Raw genomic sequence first — 21090 nt, forward strand, 5'->3', positions numbered from 1 at the left:
GAAAATAACTACCTAGGCTAGAATCCCTGATGTCACGACAATCAATCAAATGGGAAACTTAAGTTATGGAACTGGGATCGTAAAATAGACCCTTGACAGAAAACCCGAATAGGACCCTTGACCTTCAAGAAGACACCTATGGATTTCCGGACCCGAAGCATCCCATCAATACAGGATTTAAGGTTATAAAACCATACGCCAATGAGGTGTAAAACACTAAACTAGCAGTTTTAAGTTTATATCACAAGCTACACGGCATACTCTAACGTTAAACCTACCCAAGCATCATATGATAACGTATTCAAATTTTTAAAAAATTTATGATATTTCCACTTTTCATACCAAATATTTGAGGCTTGAGTATAGCTGACCTTTCATTACTTATTTTCCACGGACAAAACGCTTACCCACAAAAGATTTCCGTTTTAACCATTTTATCAAATTGCCCTTTCATTTTCAAGGCTGAGCCTACCGACACATCCCAAGTTAAGTGTGTTTTCTTTTATTTATCTCATATTATTAGTAGTTTGAAAAACCAATTTCCCATAAATATCATCATCTCCCACTTTAACGCAAAAAAACTATATTCAAGGGACATTTTTAAAGCATTTTTCAATTTTTTTTCATAAACTCGATTTAAACTACGACTCAAATATCCTATCCCCACACTTAAATTTTGCATTGTCCTCAATGCAAGGATAAGGACGACTTAAAACAAAAATAAAATAAAGTCGGACTACAAAAACTAAAAACTAAAAAATTAAAAACAAAAGCAAAATAAAAAGGCTAATAAGCTAGATAAAGGAAAAGACTGGTAATATGCGCATGAACATTGATGCTAAAGTCCTCTTCCATGAATGCCCTCCAACTACGAACGTGCTCAGCAAATGGTAACTCTTTCTCTCTCACACGAACGCAAGCGGCCAAACAAAACAAACATCATATCTAAAGATATATCTTATCATAATGATAGATATTATGCAATTAAAGTGTTTCACATCAACCGAAAAATATATAAAACATGAATAATTAGCAGCAAATAATAAATATAAAGTATACGGCTCGGCTGCTCCATCCACATACTTGTCTTTTTCAATGTACTCTTCTTTGGGGATCGTCTCTCTAGCTCATACAATCTCTCTTTTACCTAGTAAAACTTAAAAACGCAAAAAACAAAGACGAACTACAAAAAACTACGTTAGTGACTCGAGAAAATATACAAACTCCGCGAAACCTCCCCACAGTTGAACTTAATCAGGAGGTTTCTCCTTAATCTGGACCCTATCTAACCCGTTTAGTTCCACCCGGAATTTATCAAACATTAATATATCAATGATGGAGCTGCAAAATATTAAATTAGAATTAAAAGTCAGTAACGGTTCAGACCACCTATATTTAAACTTACCTGGCAAGAGCCGGATGCGTTGTAAGTATCGAGAAGACTGGTCGTGTTTGACTTTTAATGGCTTTTTCACTCCCGTAGACCATCTCCTAAAATATACGCAACTTCGGTTTTCAGGTAACCTATCATCCTCGACCTTCTTCCGTGGTTTTAATTCCCGAGAAGCATTCAAAACACATTCCACGGGTCGGCAATAGTGTTCTTCCTCTAACACCACATCCTCATCTACACTGTCCTCTACAAATAGGGCCTCGAAAAACGCAACATCCCCATCAACATCCAATGTGTTTCCCTCATCATAATCTAACAATCCATCCAACTCCATATTTAGGAATTCATCTTCCTCATTAAGCTCATTATCAACCTTAACCATATCTCAACTCCAAACATTAGCTCGAATGACTCTCCCAATTCTATCTCTTCCTCAAACACAGGTTTCACCATAACTGATCTCAGATATGCAGCCCAATCCTCCTCGTCACAATCATCATCGGAGTCACTACAAAACTCAGTACAATTAGCAACATATACCTGTGAAACCTGAGGTGGGATTTCATCAGCAACTCGTGTCTTCGTATCCGGGATTAGCTCCTCTTCTTCATCTACATATTCCATGATTGGCTCTTTCCCTTCTTCTGGAAACGTCGGGAACAACTCGCCTAACCGATTCATGTATCCCAAATAGTTGCCTTCCGCATCATACTTATAACCAGGTGTGGGTTGCTCCTCCAGCTGCACACTCTCCTCTTCGTTTATCTCATTATCAGAGTCACTTCAAAAATCAATAATGGCATGTGAAACCGGAGGTGGAACTTCAACATCCATTTTTGTCTCCGTTACTTGAATGATCTCCTTATCTGAGTGCTTAACATATTCCAAGGATCTCAACCTCTCCATTTCATCTTCATCATTCAGTCTCCTAGAAATTTCTTCTACTTGACGTTGGAGATCTGTAATAATATCATGGTGATTTTTGAAGATGGTATCATGCTCAACGAGCATCTTTTGGGTATCTGTAGCCAGGTATTGGACCAACATCTTTTCTATCCTACCCATAGCAGCTACATCCTCATTAGAAAGGCTTTTAGAAAATTGATCATAACACTGCTCCTGGTTTGCTGAGGTTGCTGATACCAAAATAATACGGAAAAGGTCCTTGTGAAAAATTTTGTACCGGCTGCACAGAAGGGTTAGTACGATTATATGGACATGCACGAGTCATATGACAACCAGCGCATCTATAACAAATAAAGCGAGAACCCTTGTATGGACAATCATAGTGTAAATGAGGATCACCACACGTATCACAATTAAGGTTACTATTGTATGGACATTTAATTGTAGAGTGAGGTCCATTACAAATTTCACACATAATTACAAGAATCTAAACAAGCAAAAGACACGGACAATTAGACACCTACGACTCACAATAAAAAATATAAACACGTAAAAAGCTAATTAACTAAAACCCTTTTTAATCACGATCAAATCCCGGAACCTACGAAACATAAAAACGTTAGTAGTATACAAATCTCGACTAAAAACGAACAAAAACTATTAAAATATTAATTAAAATATACACGGGAAACATAAATATTTAGCATTATATCACCCTGGCTGCATGGGATGAAGGCAGTGGCCTCAACTTACCACCAATGCATTAGACTACCTACCCCATGGGGAGTTGTGAAGATAGTTGGTGATCAGGCAGAGGCCAAGAACTATTATTCCTCATCAATGAAGCCAACAGCTAAGCAGACTATAGCATAGCAACCACAGCAACATGCTAGGGACGTGGTGGAAGATCGGGAGAAGGACTTAAAGGAAGTATCCTTGGACCCCGAGGATCCAGATGTGAGAGTGTTCCTAGGATTCAGTATCCCCAGCAGAATTGAGGAGGATATGATATCTTTCCTAAAACAAAGAAAATCCACGTTTGCCTTCAAACATTCAGACATGACAGGTATTTCAAAGGAGGTAATCACTTATAAGCTCGGCCTTGATTTATCTATTAAACCCATCCATCAGAAGAGAAGGATCGCTCCTGAGAGGAACAAGATCATACAAGAAGAAGTTGAAAAACTTCTTAATGCCGGTATGATCAGAGAGGTTCAATATCCTCGATGGTTGGCTAATGTGGTTGTAGTTTCAAAAAAGAATGGAAAGTGGAGGGTATGCGTTGATTTTACAGATTCAAACAAGGCATGTCCCAAGGATCCTTTCCCGTTACCACATATATACTCCATGGTGGATGCAACGGCAGGACATGAAATGCTTACCTTCATGGATGCTTCCTCTGGATTTTAACAAATTCAGATGGAACCATCTGATCAGGAGGATACCGCATTCATGACTCCTACCGGCATATATTGTTATATTGCTATGCCATTTGGACTAAGAAATGCAGGGGAAACATACCAAAGACTGGTCAACATGATGTTCAAGGATCAGCTAGGTAAAACCATAGAAGTCTACATAGACGACATGGTGGTGAAGTCAAAGAAAGCCAAGGATCACCTTAGGGATCTTGAAGAAGCTTTCAATATCCTTGACCAGTATAACATGAAACTGAATCCGTCAAAATGCCATTTTGGTGTTAAGGCTGGAAAGTTTCTGGGATATATGGTGACTAAAAGAGGAATTGAAGCAAGCCCAGAGCAGATTGAAGCCATCATCAACCTAAAGTCGCCCGCAAACGCCAAGGAAGTTCAAAGGCTAACGGGAAGAATAGCCGCTCTCAACCGATTCATCTCAAAATCCTCCGAGAAATGCAGAGACTTCTATGACATTCTTAGAAGTGAATAAGAAGCTTGAATGGACAGAAAAACATGAGCCTGCGCTCAAATCCTTGAAGGATTACTTATCCTAAGCTCCAGCCCTGATGAAGCCTGTGGATGGAGAATCCTTATATTTATATCTGGCAGTCTCAGGTAATGCAGTGAGTGCTGTTCTCGTCAAGGATCACGAAGGTGAACAACACCCCGTATATTATTTAAGTAAGAGTCTGTTAGATGCAGAAGCCAGGTACTCTCACCTTGAAAAATTAATCCTTGCTTTAATTATGGCTTCTACTAAATTAAGACATTATTTTAAGACTCATACTATTATTTTGAGAACTAATTATCCTGTTAAGAATGTTCTTAGAAAACCAGAATTGTCAGGTAGGATGGCTAAGTGGGTTGTAAAGCTGAGTGCATATGACATTCAGTATGAGCCAAGAACAGCTATCAAATCACAGGCGCTAGCAGACTTTGTGGCTGATTTCAGCAGTGACATACAAAAAGAAGCCGACTTGGAGGTTCGGCAACTAGATGCAACCAAGGATCCTTGGATCCTCTTCACAGATGGAGCATCCAACGTAAGAGGAACGGGGTTGGGCATACTACTGAAATCGCCACACGGGGACATAATACCCCAGTCCATTGCATGTGCGTTTCAAGCTACCAATAATGAGGCAGAGTACGAAGCACTCATCGCAGGTTTACTTTTAGCCAAAAGCATGAGGATCAGGTATCTTCAAGTTTATATGGATTCTTTACTTATAACTAACCACTTTAACGGTTCTTATACCGTAAATGGTGAGAATATGATCAAGTATTTAGAAATTGTGAAGGAATTAGCAAAATTCTTCGAAATGTTTAGTATAGTGCAGGTACCAAGAGAGGAAAATGCTGGGGCAGATGCCTTAGCAAGTTTAGCCTCATCCTTGAAAATTCCAGAAGATACAAGGATCCCAATCATCCACATACTCTCGCCAGCAATAGGAGAGCAAGAAGTTGAGTAGATAACAAGTGATAAGCAGATTGTACTTTGGGATCCATTATCCTCAGTCAGCCAAGGATCCTGGATCCTCCCAATCAAGAAGTACATTCAAACGGGAGAGATCCCAGCTACGGAGAATCCGAAATCCTTCAAACTCAAGGTATAACAATATATTTTATTAGATGATTTGCTATACAGGAAATCTCTTGCAGGTCCATACTTGAGGTGCATCGAGGATCCTGAAATCCAAGAGGTGCTTAAAGATTTTCACGAAGGTGATTGCGGCAACCACACTGGAGGTAGAGCCCTGTTTTCTAGGATTCTAAGAACATGATACTTCTGGCCAACAATGAAGAGAGATGCAATATAATACTCAAAGAAATGTGATGCTTGTCAAAGACATGCAAACATCCTTCACCAGCCAACAGAACCTATGTATCCTATATCCTCTTCAAGGCCCTTCATGAAATGGGGTACGGATATTGTAGGCAAATTACCTAAGGCACCAGGAGGAAAAGTATTCATGCTTCCAATGACGGATTACTTTTCAAAGTGGATAGAAGCAGAAGCTTTTGTTCAAGTACGCGAAAAAGAGGTGATATCTTTCATTAAAAGAAATATTATTACTAGATTTGGTTTCCCTTCGAAAATTATTTGTGACAATGGTTCCTAGTTTATCGGGAAAAGAACAACTAACTTTTGTGACAGCTGGGGCATAAAGATGATTACTTTAACTCCAATGCATCCTCAAGCTAATGGTCAAGCGGGTTCTAGCAACAAAATCATTATCAACAATCTAAAGAAGAAGCTAGGATCCAAGAAGGGAAAGTGGGCCGAGGAGCTACCTTATGTTCTTTGGGCCGACAGGACAACACCCAAAAATGCAACAGGCCAAACACCCTTCTCATTGGTGTTTGGATCAGAAGCCGTTATCCCTCACAGAAATGGTGGTTCCTACAGCAAGAACTAGCATCCGTGATCCTGAGGCTAATGAAGAAATTCTTCTTGAAGACTTGGATACTGTTGAAGAACTCAGAGACCTGACCAAGATCAGAATGACAGCTTATCAACAAAGGGTAGCTGGAGCATACAACAAAAACATCAGGATTAGAAGATTTCAAGAGGGAGATTTAGTTTTGAGGAAAGTCTTTCAAAACACAACCAATCCGGCTGATGGGAAGTTAGCACCCAAATGGGAAGGTCCTTATCTAATCGAGTCGGAGGCAGGAAAGGGGGCATATTATTTGCTCACCATGGAAGGCAATAGGTTACCAAGAGCATGGAATGCTATCCACCTCAAGAAATACTGTTTCTGATCAGGACCAAATATCCTCTAAGGATTGAATATCCTTAAAGGATCAAGGATCTCCAAAATTGGTAATATCTATCTAATCCTTTATCCTTTTAAATTCCTTTTACTTATTTAAGGATAACGTATTCTTAACATTTTTTGTTTCTTCCAAGTTTTAAGTATTAGTGCAGGATAGTAATAAGATGTGTAATAACCAAGAGGTTGGCCACCTCTCCTTTGCATTCAAGGTACTTTACTGTTTCCTTTGGCCTAGCCCACGATTGGATATGACCCCCGATGGTCATATCCCCTAAGGTTTAAAAGTTTTCACCTTTCTTATAAATTAGAGTTTCTACACTCTCGCCTGGAGCGCACGCTATCCAACGTGTAGTCCGGGGCAGCGGGACCAGTACACGTTTAGTGGCTGAAAATTTCGTTGCTTTCGGCTATATGGAGGATCCTACGATTTATGGTAGACGTACCATACCACCGGTTTATAACGTTTTCACGTTATCTTACGTTTAGGCTAAATCCCGGTTTGGGCGAGTCCCCAGTTAACATCCGTATTTGGGCTTGTCCCCAGTTTCACGGGCTTGTCCCCAGTACATGGGCTTGTCCCTAGTTGCACGGGCTTGTCCCCCAGCTTAATGGGTTTAATCCCAATTAACATTATGAGTTGTTTGCAACAGATTTACTAAGTTCATTGTGAAGATCAAAACTTATGGATTCAAAATCCTTAAATTGCTTCTACAAAGGTCACTGAAGGCTCATTATTTGTGGTAACTTAGGTCTACTTAGACCTTGTGGTATGATTTCTACTTTTAAATTTATATTGGTTTAGCTAGGATCCTTATAAATCTTTTTGTTTAAAGATTTAACATCTTTGAATTATTTCTATTAGGATACTCTATCCTAAAATTTTTAATTATTTTTCTAAGGATATTATATCCAAAAATTTCTATAATCGCTTTTTCTTAAGGATATTCTATCCTAAAATTTTTTACTCAAAATTATTTCTTAAAACTAAGATTATATCAAATAAACTTTCAAAATAACAAGAAACAAAGCAAATAGTCAAAAGATTTAGATTATTATTAATAAAAGTCGCGTGGACTTATCCAAAATTCTTAACCCGGATTTCACCATATAAAAGATGGACCATCCACCCGGGTTAAGTAAAGGTTACTAATTGTTCTTAAGATGCAGGAAAATAAAAGTCAGAGGCACTAAAGGTTTCATCCCCACAAACAGAGGATCCATCCACCTTCAGTACCCCTGAAAATTGTCTTGAGGATCACTGATCCTTAAACCCTACTTACTATTGTTTATTACAAACCAAATTATCCTTAAAAACATCACCATAAAAGAAAATAAAAAGTGGGCTCGGGCCTTGTCTTCTTTATCCTTCATCGCCAACTTATGCTGCGTTTTCACCCTCTACAGCACCTTCTCCTTCACCAGCTTCAGCCACCTCCTTGACGCCACTAGTCCCAGTCTCATTTTCCTCAGCCATCTCCTCATCCTCTTCGCCACCAAGAGCTTCCAGGGCAGACTTCCACTTGTTCACGTCCCAGGTCGCCTTATCGAAAGCAGAGTCACTGGGCTCCTTCGCCATCTTGATCCGCGCTTGGAAAACCGACCTAGCGGCCCACATCTTGGCTTCATCAGTAGCCTGCTTCACCGCTTCTTGGTGCTGGGTCTCCGCTAAGGATAGCTGATCCTCCAACTTTTTTTTTTCTTTGGAGAGTTGGATCATGGCCTTGTCCTTGGCAACCACGGATTTCCCTAGTCCTGATAGCTTCTCACTCATCTGACTAACAATCTTTTCGTAATGCTCTTTGAAAGCATTCAGAGCCTACAACCAACGAGAAGTATAAGTTACGAGGATATTGGATCCTTAAAAGCGATGTTACATGATACAGGATACTTACATTCAGGACCATGTCATAGTGAGTTTCGGGATCAGAGGACCTCTTCCTCCTGGATGCGGCAGACTTGGCTCTGGTTGTTGCAGTCTTAGGCTCGGAACTGGTTGCTGCCTTCAAGGCTTCCTTCTTAATGTCCGGAGAGGTGACCATACAATCAATGTCTTCCAAGGAAAACCTGCTAGCTGACTTCTGAGACTTCTTGGCGCCTACAAAGGATAAGTAAGTAGATAAGTATTTCTTCCAATTCTGTTTACCTTAAAATTACTATAATAAACTTACTTGACATGCTGGAACCCGAGGAGATATCACAGAAAACTTCAACAACGCGGGCTTGAAAGGTTCTAACCTCGGTATCTAGTGCAAGGAACCGTTTTGTTTTTTCTTCTGTACCAGGTAACTTACCCAAAGAAGCAAAGTTGTCCACTGCAAACAAAAAGAAGATTCAGAATTATAATTAAAGCATCAAGGATCCTGCTATTTTCTAAGGATCCAGGATCCTACCCTTTCTAACCCACTTTGAAGGAAGGTCAATCCCCCCAAGTATGGAGCCACGTTTTACTAAGAAAAACTAGTTCCTCCAGAAGAGATCGTTTAAAGTCACTTTCAAGATCGGGTGGGGTTGTCGAGGCTTGGATTTCAAGATGAAGCGGGTAGGACCGTGAGTAGTAAGGGTGTATAGATGTGAAAGTTCTGGAAGACTGAAGTCTATCTTTTGTTCCTCGATAATTCTTTCTATAGTGCTGAGAACTCGCCATACCATAGGCATAGCCTGAATATAGGATATGCCCGTGGAATCGAAAAAGCTTTGGGTAAAAGCAGGGAATGGATAGCGATAACCAATCAAGAAAGGACAAGCGGGCATACAAACCCAGGTCTGAGAGTAAATGTCGCATCGGATTCCGGCATCGTATGGACGGAACACTGTTCCCGAAGGAAACAACTCTCGGAGTTCATCTATTTCGGGATCTGTTAGCTTGCAGATTTCGATGGAAGGGTTGGCTATCAAGTATTGGGGTTGCATCTCAGATAACCCATATTCATTGGACGCTTGGTCGGAATGACGAGAAGGGGAAGAAGAAGACGAAACAGTAGACATTATTCAGAGACAAAGAAAATAAGAAAAGAAAGGGATGGATACCTGATGCATCGCCTAGATGTGTGATTATAAGCAAGATATACGGCGGCACATATATAGGCAGTTATGATTATCTCAGGGGCCAAATGGTAAATATGTCTGGCGAACCGTCCCATCATCCAGTTTTCGCAGAAGTTTGAAATTCAAAATGACAGCAGTGTTCCACTATCACCCGCCATTTTGGGGGCAATTGTTAGGACTGATATTTCTCTGCTGAGGATATATTATCCTTGAAGTTATGTCTGGATCCGTTATCCTCCCGAAGAGCTCCAGAACCATGTCAACGATCAGGGATCCTCAGAGGTTAGCATTGTTAACAATTTTTTCATGTGTGTAGGTTAATGTTCAACAGAAGTAACGACTATGTGAATTGGTCCACCTTAAATATCGCACTTGGAGGTTACCAGCACGTGGTCAATGGACGTTGGAAGACTAGTGGGATAGTGGCGAATAGATAGGACATATTGTTGTATTTCTTTTTTATATACATCGAGATGAGATCGATTAGAGAGAGCACTGTATTCCACACACTTAGAGCAGAACTCACTATTCTCTCTATACACGTTAGCAATTACTGTAACATCGATCTAGTCTCCACAACACTTGTAACCCATTTTTTTGATATTAATAAACCGGTGATCGATGAGTTGTCATCACTCGGGGTTTTTTCTTTTAATCTGAACAAGGTCAAAAGGTTTTTCCTCGCAACAAATCACTGTGTTCATTCCATTTTCGTTCATACAATTGTTATTGTCATCGTAGAACTAGACCTCTCTTTTACGGATTTGGATACATTATCCTTAACAGATTTTTATCCAAAGCACTAGCGATCAAACATCTGTGTCTTAACCACCCAGCCACCACACATGTATGTTTAAGGGTTCAACTTCAACCCCTTATACACTGTTTCAGCTAGGGCTGTGCACGGTTCGGTTTTTAGGTAAAACCGAAACCGAAGTCATCGGTTTTTAATATACAAACCGTTCGGTTTCGATTTTTCGGTTCGGTTTGGTTATAGCCATTTTTTTTCAATTATGTGTAGACACTGCAAAAAAAATTAAAAATATGAAGATGATAATTTTAAGCTTGTAAGACTATATTAGATTACCACAAACAAATACAAACTTGCTAGAGTAATATAGTTTAAAATTCAACAAGGTTTTTAATAAAACAATTCTAAAAAGTTTAAATCTAATCTTTATTAATCATCCTTTTTCATTTTCAAAGTTTAGTCTCAGTCTTCATAATCTTCATTACCATTAATCGGTTCGGTTTTTTAAAAATGAAAAACCGAACCGAAACCGAAAATTCATTTTTTAAAAAAAGTAAAAATTAACCGTCGGTTAATGCTTCGGTTCATTTTTTTCAGTTAATTCGGTTTTCTACTCACCCCTAGTTTCAGCTTGTTCTCCTTTTCCATCCTTTCTCCTTTTTTTTTAATTCTTTTATTATTATTATTATTATTATTATTATTATTATTATTATACATTGCTAAGTTTATGTAAAAAAACGTAAGAGTTAGTATAAGTTGCTAATAGTAAGAACTGTAAGAGTGTTAAAACACTAACTTGTTCATTCCGTTCACTTTCCAGGTAAATGTTGCACATGAAAGCTGTTCATTTTTATATTTTAAGTGAAAGACCTCAATCAATTTCGATGATTAATGGAGTTTTGATGGTCAATTGCCTCATTAAGGTTTATGTTAAAGTTAGTTTGGGGTTTTTCGATTTCACCATGAATCGTCCCGAATTAGCCACTTACCCTTTTATGCTTTCGTCTTATCTTATTATTTTGAAGCTATTAGACCCGAATCCGGTCTCATACCAATATCTAGGTTAGTCACGAACCAACACTCGTTTAACTCTAGTTTTCTCAATAACTAGAGTTAGGGAGAAATTAATTAATAATTCTTGTTTGGTTAAGTTCGGTTTCAAAAGAAGAATTTACTGTAATTTTTCTAGAATATTTTATTTTCATGTCAGTTGGCTCGCGTATCTCTCGTTTTCTCTATAACGGGAGTTGTAGATTGCATTTTAATTTAATTCCAGTTCGTTTCTTTTTGGTTTTTAATATAGTTTATTATTATGTATTTTTAGGGCATTTCATTTAAATTTTGTCGGCTCGCTTAATTTACGCACATCTTATCTTCTCGTCTTTCACTCGCCTAATAACTAAAGTGAATAATCACATCCCCCTTTTTCCTATTTTGTTTTGGGAGCTTTGTGTGTACAAAAACTCAAATTATTATTTGCACATATACATACACAAACTCAATTCCATTAATTGCGTAGTTCTGATATTGCTCGATTAGTTGTTAATTGCTACATGACTATGCCTTTATTGCTTTATGGTTGGTATCTCATCCTCATCCGCATCCTTATAGTATGATCATACACCGTCCGAGTAAGTTGACACCATTTTTGGGTCGAGGGGAAATGCCACTTTTATATTTATATTATGCTAGTTGATGTAATTCACATGCCGCAAGTAGTTGTAATTTTTATTTATTATATTTATTCAAAACCGTGGTTACTCGCTCAACTTTATGTTGACAATATATATTATTTTTACGTATATCATAGATAGCTATTGGGATGATAGAAGAATTCAAGACTTGGTTGGACCATAAGTTTTTATTATTTAAGGTTTTATTCGGGTTTAATTCTCACAACGTTGTGAAATAAGAGAACACCATCGTAAGAGTATTCGAACTCTAGGTAATGAGTTATTGACGTGGGGGCTTTCCTTCTCTGACCAACCCGCCCAAGTAATTATATATGATTTAGAACCACTATATGTTCCATTAGATTTCGCTATCATTATTGTTATTTAAGATGTGAGTTGTGAACAAACTTGTAGACAAAAACGACATCTTCATTAATAATACGAGAAGTAACAATATAGTTTAACATTTGCCCGTACTCGGCTAAAACAAAGGAGAAACTTAAACTTCCAGTAAAATAAGTCACTAGTACCTTGTACATGTGAGAGCCTCGTTAGCGTAATACACCTTTTGCTTTATCAAATCAAACCCTACCATCAAATTTGTTTGAAATAAAGTTCCAAGATTACCAAAACCATGAGAGCCCTCTAGAATTGTCAAGCAACTCACTTCTTTTTCAACTTCCATAAACATGTATGTGGGCGGCACCTCCAAGTCGGCTCCGGTGAATCGCAAAGTCAAAACCGGGACACGATTCAAACTCAAATCCTTGTAGCAAATACTATAACTAGCAAACGCGTGTGGGCTGTGCATGGTCTTACCACCTATGGCTTTGGTTATACCAATGATAACCCGATTGTACATATCGCTAGGGAGAGAAGTCAAGACCAACTCGATATGTATAAGCATGTTGGCCTTATCATTGTTTGATTGATTGTGATTTTGATTGTGATTGTGATTGTATGATGAGACACTCTTGTTTCCTACCAACACATCAAACAAATACATGGTGTAGAAATGTGGATCGTCGATCTTTACAAGAGAAGTTGAAACAACTGTTGGCCCTGACATATTAAAAAGTTCACCAAAGTAGATTTTGCTATGTTGACTTGAGGCGCGTGGCATTAAACAATACGAAAACTTTCCCTGAATGGGTTTTAATTGGTTGACAAGCGAAAACGGGCCACGGCCAAGACCAATAAACCCACTCACATTAGTTGAAAAGTACTGACTTGGATAATCATTAATATATTTAATTTTATTAGCATACCCAGAGCTAACTTGTTTGAAAGGAACATCTTTAATTTCATGAACACACCCAAAACTAACTTGTTTGAACGGAGTTGGCCCGATCCAAAAGGTGTCCTTAGCAAGGACACCCTTTGTGATGTAAGAACTGCCCGGGTTTTCGTAACGACAAATATCATTTTGTGTCACACGGCGGTAATTTGTTGGCATGTAAAAGATTACAAACCTTTGATTGACATGAATTTGTATGATAAGTGGATGAAGAAGCAGGTACAAAAACGCGTACACCCGGTTGCTTGTAACATGTCTTACAGGGTTCACATGGGGTCCACGTAAGGCTACTTGAAATGCTAACAGTCAGAAACAATGGTACGGGAGGGAACCCGATTCCAATTTTCATTATATATTCTGCATAAATATCCACGTCCATCTTTGTAGGGCTTTTTGATTGGCGGGACAGAGACAGAAGGAAAGCATTGTTATTACGATCGATTAGTGAATGGGTTGGGTTATATAGAGGGGATAGTGGAGAGTCTCTATGAATAAGATCAAAACTAAAACCACCAACATGGTGGCTGGATTTAGATAAAGAAACCGAAATAGTTATAATAAAGATAGTGAAAACAATGATCCTCCTCATGACTAAGATGAATATGAAGGAAAAATTAATATTGGATCAAAATTTATAAGGTGAGATATCAAGGTAAATTAAATTACCATTAAGGCGATTTTTATATCCATTTAAATCATTAATTAGAGGAATTATATACATAAATAAAGAAATATTTATATTCCAAATAAATCAATCAACCATTCAACCTCGTAATGGTTTAGTTCAAAAGTAGAAATATATTCCAAATAAATCAATTTCTTATTTTCAGCTTTCCTTGCATAAATTCAACATTATTCAATAATTTTTATAATTTGGTTACTGATTTTAGATACTTTTGGTTTCATATTTATCTAAAATACCGTTTGGTACAACTTTTTAAAACCCACCCCACTCATGTGGCTAAGAAGATGGTGGGCTTGAGCCACGCGATCACAAGCATATGTGGTCGCCTTTTGCTAGTGCGTTACCCCGAGTAGCCGGGCTGCTTAATAGATGCATGCGCACAGTTGGATCAATGCCATCATCAATTGCACATGATGATTAAAGAGTGCTATTCATTGCATAACGCATATATCACATATGAAGTATTTATGTGTATATATCCATTGTATTTCATTAGATTATTATGATACACTACATAAAACCATATACAATGCTTTTAACAGACATTCTTACCCATCCACAGTAACTTGTTTTCACCACCAAAAGACTCAGAACCTTGCTTGTTCCTGAATTTGTTCCTGTCCAAATATCACAAACAAAAAAACTTTTCAAAATTTCCGTCATAAAGATTGGTTTCAAGAGATCAAGTTAACCGACCTCCGTCACAAAGAAGGCATGGAAACCGTATGGAACTCCATGAGGCAATGGAACAACCGCAACTGGATCAGGAGACATTGTTTTTGCATCTATAACCGTTACTGATGATTTCCTAAAATAAAAACAAATATATTAATTTATTAATACTCTACAGATATGTTATATAATGAAGTATTGTGGGAGTTTTATGTATGTCTACCCGGTGCTTTCATCATGTGTAAAGAAGATCAAGTAGCCAACATCTTCACGTATCCCGGGGTTTTAGGAACAAAAATTGCCTCGGAACCATATCTACCGGGCCCAAGGTCGTATATTCCTTGGACATTCCCTCCGACTTCAAGCTTTGTTTTTCCAACCTCGGGTTCCGCATGTAAATCAAAGTTAACAATGCCAGTGACCTTTGCGATGCTGTCAAGCCTGGCTGCATACACATATCGCTGTTTCCTGAGGTCACATAAAAGATGATAAATAATTAGTAACATGCAAATAATAGTAAGAGTTCATTATACAGATGGACCCTGAGGTTTGGGTATTAACTTTAAAAAGTTGCACGTTTGGGGTTTGTTGTATCAAATTTGGGCATTAACACCAACTCCTGTTAAATTTCTGTTAAGTCGAAATAAAATGACCAAAATGCCCCTGATATTAGTAAAAACAAATAACTAAAAAGTATAAGTAGGATGAGGTCTAGATAAATGACCAAAATGCCCCTGACCATCCAAACTTGTTCATCTTTCTGGCGTGACAAATTATCAAAACCACATCATCTATCTTTTAGGATGAGGTGGTATTTCCTAATTGGTTGAACCAATTTTAGAGCAATGGCAATTTTAAGCCCAATCCCGCGCCAATGGTAATGTCTATGACTGGGTTGTACATTCATGTAATCGTTATATTTTTATGATTTGGTTAAATGGCTATTTAGGTCAAATGTATAGTCAAATGGTCATTATGTTATCCTTTTTATAATATTAATAATAATAATAATAATTGATGTTGTTTACCTGCCAGTGTAGTACTCGTTCACCCTAGGAAAATCAACAGCAGACTCAGACAACTTCTTCTGAGAAGCAAGACCAGTTTCCATGTTGAAATTCATCTCAAACCTATACAATGAATATTTTTCAGGTAAAATTACTAAAATGGCCTTTTAACCTCTCGAAAAACTAACAAAGGATAAAAATCTTACAGCTCATTTGAGAAATTTTCAAGCTTTTCTTTAACACCACCACCAACCATATCCAAATTTGGATTTTGAAGGCGACATGTAATCAAAACAACTTCATCTCCTTCCTCCCATGCATTTGCTAATATTATGAAGTTTTGAATAATCACCAATGCAAGACCTCAAATAATACTTTATGAACGGTAGATATGGAAATAAATAAAAAAGAGCCCTCACCATTGTGAAATATGAAGCAATTTGGAAGCTCAAACCATTTAATCTGGAGCTCATTCTTTGCATAGCGTGGAAGGATACCGAATCGGGCTTTCTTTGTTTTATCAAATGTGAAAATCAACTTTTTCTCCTTCACCAGGTCCTAAGAGGATTTTAATGTAAATCTTTAATGGGCTTATTTAAAGAAAACTTAAAACAAGGCCGGAAATCTGACAAAAAGTGACAACAATATCAAGATTCACATACTTTTGGCCTAAAGTACAAAGGCAGATCCATGAAGATAGCATAATTCTCAGTAATCGCAAAATCATACATCATTACTGATTCTGGTATTGTTATTGGAACAGGATCATTCATAACACCATCCTTTGAAATCACACGATATGTGACAAATGGTGCTGTTTGTGCATATCCAAATGTAAACATCTCACCTGGAAACAAATGCTATTTTGTGAAATAATACGATAATATGGAGAAAGTATTTTACCGGTGATTGGATCGATCTTTGGGTGGGCAGTGAATGCGTGAGAAAGCCTCTTATCATAATCCATCAAGCCAAGAGTTTGCAGGTCACCATCTTCCAACACTTTAATGGCATCTGAAATTTACAAAAAATGTACAATTTGCACTTATGTTAACTTACCTAGATGATCACATTAAGGTTATTGTTACTTTGTCCAAAGCTAAATGCAATTCTACGAGAGAGTTTATTTATGCAACCACATTAAGTAGAGAACCAATACATTTATACACACATATGTGTGTGTATATATATATATACACATACATACACGCATATATTACATACATACATGTACGTATTAAAGGAGGGTTCTAGGCTGAACACAGTTTTTTCTGAGAACATGGGCAAATCATGTGTAGGTTATATTACCTACACATAACCTTACATATATGTAGGTAAACGTTTAAAATTTAGAAGAACAAATGAAGAAATTAGTTTAATGAACTTTTATGCACATGATACAGACATTTGTACGTAAGAAGTAAAAAACTTTAAAAAATATGAACCGTTGATGAATAAATTAAATGATTAAGGTTTGACTTACATGGTTTATCTCCTTCTGATAGTGCCAAGAGCTTTCCATGGTGATATATGAGAGCAGTGTTTCCTGAAAGAAATCAATGTGAATAGTTATTTCTAAGGTTTCTCAAGACAACAAATATAAAAAGAATGGCAAGAAATCAATTACTGTACTTTCGTAACTAAAGAATAAAGATCATGAACAAGCGGCCCGAAGTTCTTACAACTAAAAAGGTATTATAAAGTAATATATCAACCAACCTGTCCCCTGGCCATATGAAAGATCTAGAACTTTCAACTTTGATCTTAGCATCTGCATATGGACCATCACTAACCCAAAAAACCCCTTCAGATCTCCAATCTGAAAATACAATAACCAAAATGTAACTACCTCTTTAACATAAACCTATAACAAAACTAAGGACTTATTTCCACAAAATTTATTAATATTTCTAATGTTGGGTACAACTTTGGAGGAATACCTTCATAAACTTAGCTCCTCCAAAATATTCCTCTTGTTCCAAACGAGATGTTTTACATAACGAGAGAGATAAGTTGCTTTTCCATCTTTGATCCGCAAGCCATGGATCATTCTGCAGACAAAGTAGTTAAGATTATAGATTAATATTAAAAAGTAGCAAATACCGGACATTGATAATCAAAACAGAATTTTATACAGGATGATGAAAGTATATACATTATTAATAATCAGAGTCCATTAATTATGCATCAAGTGTAGAAATAGAGATTAAGTGATGAACAACACTTACCCGTCTCCATCAAACCTGAAAAGCAAACAAAAGAACATATGTAAATTAAAGTTGTGAACCAAATGTGTAAAGTTTTGTAGCAAATGTGAACTTAATTATTCTAACTGTAGATGCTATGTACCAGTGATATCCAGCCACAGAAGAAAACTTAGGATTAGGACCAACTCTAACAAATTCACCATTCAGGCACTCCTGTGATTACAAATATTTTGAAATGATAATTAGCACCAAAAGACAAAAACATTAAATGACAGAATGTTACAACTAACACAAGAATTTCCAATAAAAATATTAATGAAGCATAATGAAACCTTGTTCTAACTGAAATTAGCAACAAACTCCACTTACAAAGTTCAATCAAGAATCAAACATTCAGATATTATATTAATTACAGATGATCACATAGAAACCCAATGAAACCATTTGGTGACAGAAATATCAACAAAATCCTGTCAGTTATGAAATTCAAGCATGAATCAAACATTCAGTTGAACATAACGAACCATTTCCTGACAAAAATTAGCAACAACTCCATCGGTTATGAAATTCAAGCACCACCAAACATTCAGATACTATATGATTCCAGACAATCACCTTAGAAACATAGCGGAACCATTTCCTAACAGAAATTAGCAACAAACTCCTTCAAGTACGAACTTTAAACATGAATCTAACATTCAGATATTACATAATTACAGTAATCACCACACAAAATAATGAAATCATTTCTTCACAGAAAATAGCAACAAACTCCATCAATTATAGAATTCAAGCATGAAACAAACAGTCATATATGATTACACATAATCACAATAGAAACATAATGAAATCATTTCCTTACAGAAATTAGCTACAAACTCCATCAGTTACAAAAATCCAAACATGAATCCAACATTCAGATATTGTATTATTACAGATATCACTATAGAAACATAATGAAACCATTTCCTGACAGAAATTTGCAACAAACTCCATCAATTACAAAACTCTAGCATCAATCAAACATTCATATATTAACACACCACAAATATATGATTAAGCATAATAAAACATCAACAATACCATTCCGTAAGTCCGTAACAAACATATCATAATAACTTAACCTAAACAAATACATGAGATGAATTAATGAAACTCAAACACGATTCACTTCATCTACTAACTCAATAGCAATTTATGCTAGGTCTAAACAATAAATCAATAACATAATCCTCAGCATCAAACATATAATAACTCAAATTGACTACCACAAATTTATGACTGAAAATTAGCAAGACAACAAACTCCATCAATTATAAGATTCAACTCATTCAAGCACGAATCTAACATTCAGATATTAATACACCACAAATATATAATGAAGCATAATAACACATCAATCGATGCTACAACTCCATAACAAACATATCCTGATAACATAACCTAAACACATACACGAGACGTAATACCGAAACTCACACACGATTCAGCATCATCTACTAACTCAATAACAATTTATGCTAGGTATAAACAAAAAATTAATAATAATTCATACTGACTACCACAAATATACGACTAAAATTAGCAACAAACTCCATCAATTATAAGATTCAAGCACTAAACAAACATTCATACATTAATAGACCATAAATATGTGCTTAAGCATAATAACACATCAATCAATACAGCTCCGTAATAAACACATGCTAATAACCTAACCTAAGCACATACACGAGACGTAATACCGAAATTCAAGTATGATTCAACATCAGCTACTAACTAACTAACTCAATAGCAATTTATGCTAGGTCTAAACAAAAAAAATCAATAACATAATCTTCAGCAATCAAACAAATAATTACTCAAACTGACTATGACTACCACATATATGACTGAAATTCGCAACAAACTCCATCAATTAAAAAATTGTAGCATCAAGCAACCATTCATACATTAACACACCACAAATATTAAGCATAATAACATATCAAACGATACAACTCCGTAACAAACATATCATCATAACTTAAACCTAAACACATACACGAGATGAATTACCGAAACTCAAACACGATTCAACATCATCTACTAACTCAATAACAATTTATGCTAGGTCTAAACAAAAAATCAATGATAATTCACACTGACTACCAGTCTACCACAAATATATGACTGAAATTAGCAACAAACTCCATCAATTACGAGATACAAAGACATATTAATACACCTTAAATACATAATTAAGCATAACAGCACATCAATCAATACAACTCCGTAACAAACACATCCTAATAAGTAATAACCTAACCTAGACACGTACACGAGACACATACTGTATTACCGAAACTCAAACACGATTCAACATTATCTACTAACTAAATATCAATCACACTAGGCCTAAATAATCAACAACACACTTCCGTAACAATTCATCATCATCATTAACTAATTCAACACCAATTCATCGCGATAACTTAAACCTAAACACATACACGAGACATAATACCAAAACTTAAACACCGATTCAACATCATCTACTAACTCAACAGCAATTAAACTAGGTCAAAAACAGCAACAACACAACTCCGTAACAAATCATCACCATTAACTAATTCAACAGCAATTCATCGTGATAACTTAGACTCAAACACAATTCAACATCATCTACTAACTTACTAACTCAGTATCAGTTTACGCTAGGTCTAAACCATCACCGACACAATTCCGTACCAATTCATCATCATTAACTAATTAAACACCAATTAACACTACGTCTAAACATAAATCAACAATATAGCAGTAGGAGCATGTAAGTAACTAACCGGTAGTTCACCGATAACAGTTACATCCTTGCAGGGAGGCGTTTCATCATCGGGAGCAAAGTTACCGAACAGCCAGTGATGCGGCTGAGACGAATGATACATGAGCTTCACCATAAGCTTCTCGAGCCAATCAATTGCTTTGGAAGTGAATCCTTTGCTCGGCTTAGGGTTAACCGCCACCACTCCACCAGTGGTAACCATTCTGTTACAGTGATGAGTGTTTGTGTGAAATGAATGGGTTGGTTATTATATTTTTATTTTATTATTATTAAGTTATTATGTTTTGGCAATTTGTTAGTGAGAATAATATTTGGTGTGAAGGAAACGGCCACGTTTGATTTGACGGATTACGACTCTTGTGTTGTGACTTGTGGTGGTTTGTGTACTCCGTCACTAGATTTTTTTTTTTTGGATATAAGGTGTGTTTGGCAAAGGGC

At 36.7% G+C, this 21090-nt stretch overlaps 2 pseudogenes across 1 annotated transcript; both read right to left on the minus strand.

Moving 5' to 3' along the window:
- Window positions 1-12486: 12486 nt before the first annotated feature.
- Window positions 12487-14030, minus strand: LOC143551093 (aspartic proteinase CDR1-like; annotated as a pseudogene).
- Window positions 14031-14209: 179 nt separating this feature from the next.
- Window positions 14210-20846, minus strand: LOC143551092 (carotenoid 9,10(9',10')-cleavage dioxygenase 1-like; annotated as a pseudogene). Its single transcript, XR_013138438.1, has 14 exons — window positions 20654-20846; window positions 17974-18044; window positions 17853-17867; window positions 17565-17675; window positions 17344-17443; window positions 17108-17170; window positions 16528-16638; window positions 16287-16471; window positions 16044-16182; window positions 15831-15948; window positions 15646-15747; window positions 14841-15085; window positions 14642-14753; window positions 14210-14562 (listed from the first exon to the last, which is right to left on the minus strand). The product of XR_013138438.1 is annotated as a carotenoid 9,10(9',10')-cleavage dioxygenase 1-like (transcript).
- Window positions 20847-21090: the final 244 nt, after the last annotated feature.

This window comes from Bidens hawaiensis, unplaced genomic scaffold, assembly GCF_021521415.1.
Source record: "Bidens hawaiensis isolate Kalapana, Puna unplaced genomic scaffold, B.hawaiensis_p1.1 tig00016263_1, whole genome shotgun sequence".
Classification (NCBI taxonomy): Eukaryota; Viridiplantae; Streptophyta; class Magnoliopsida; order Asterales; family Asteraceae; genus Bidens; species Bidens hawaiensis.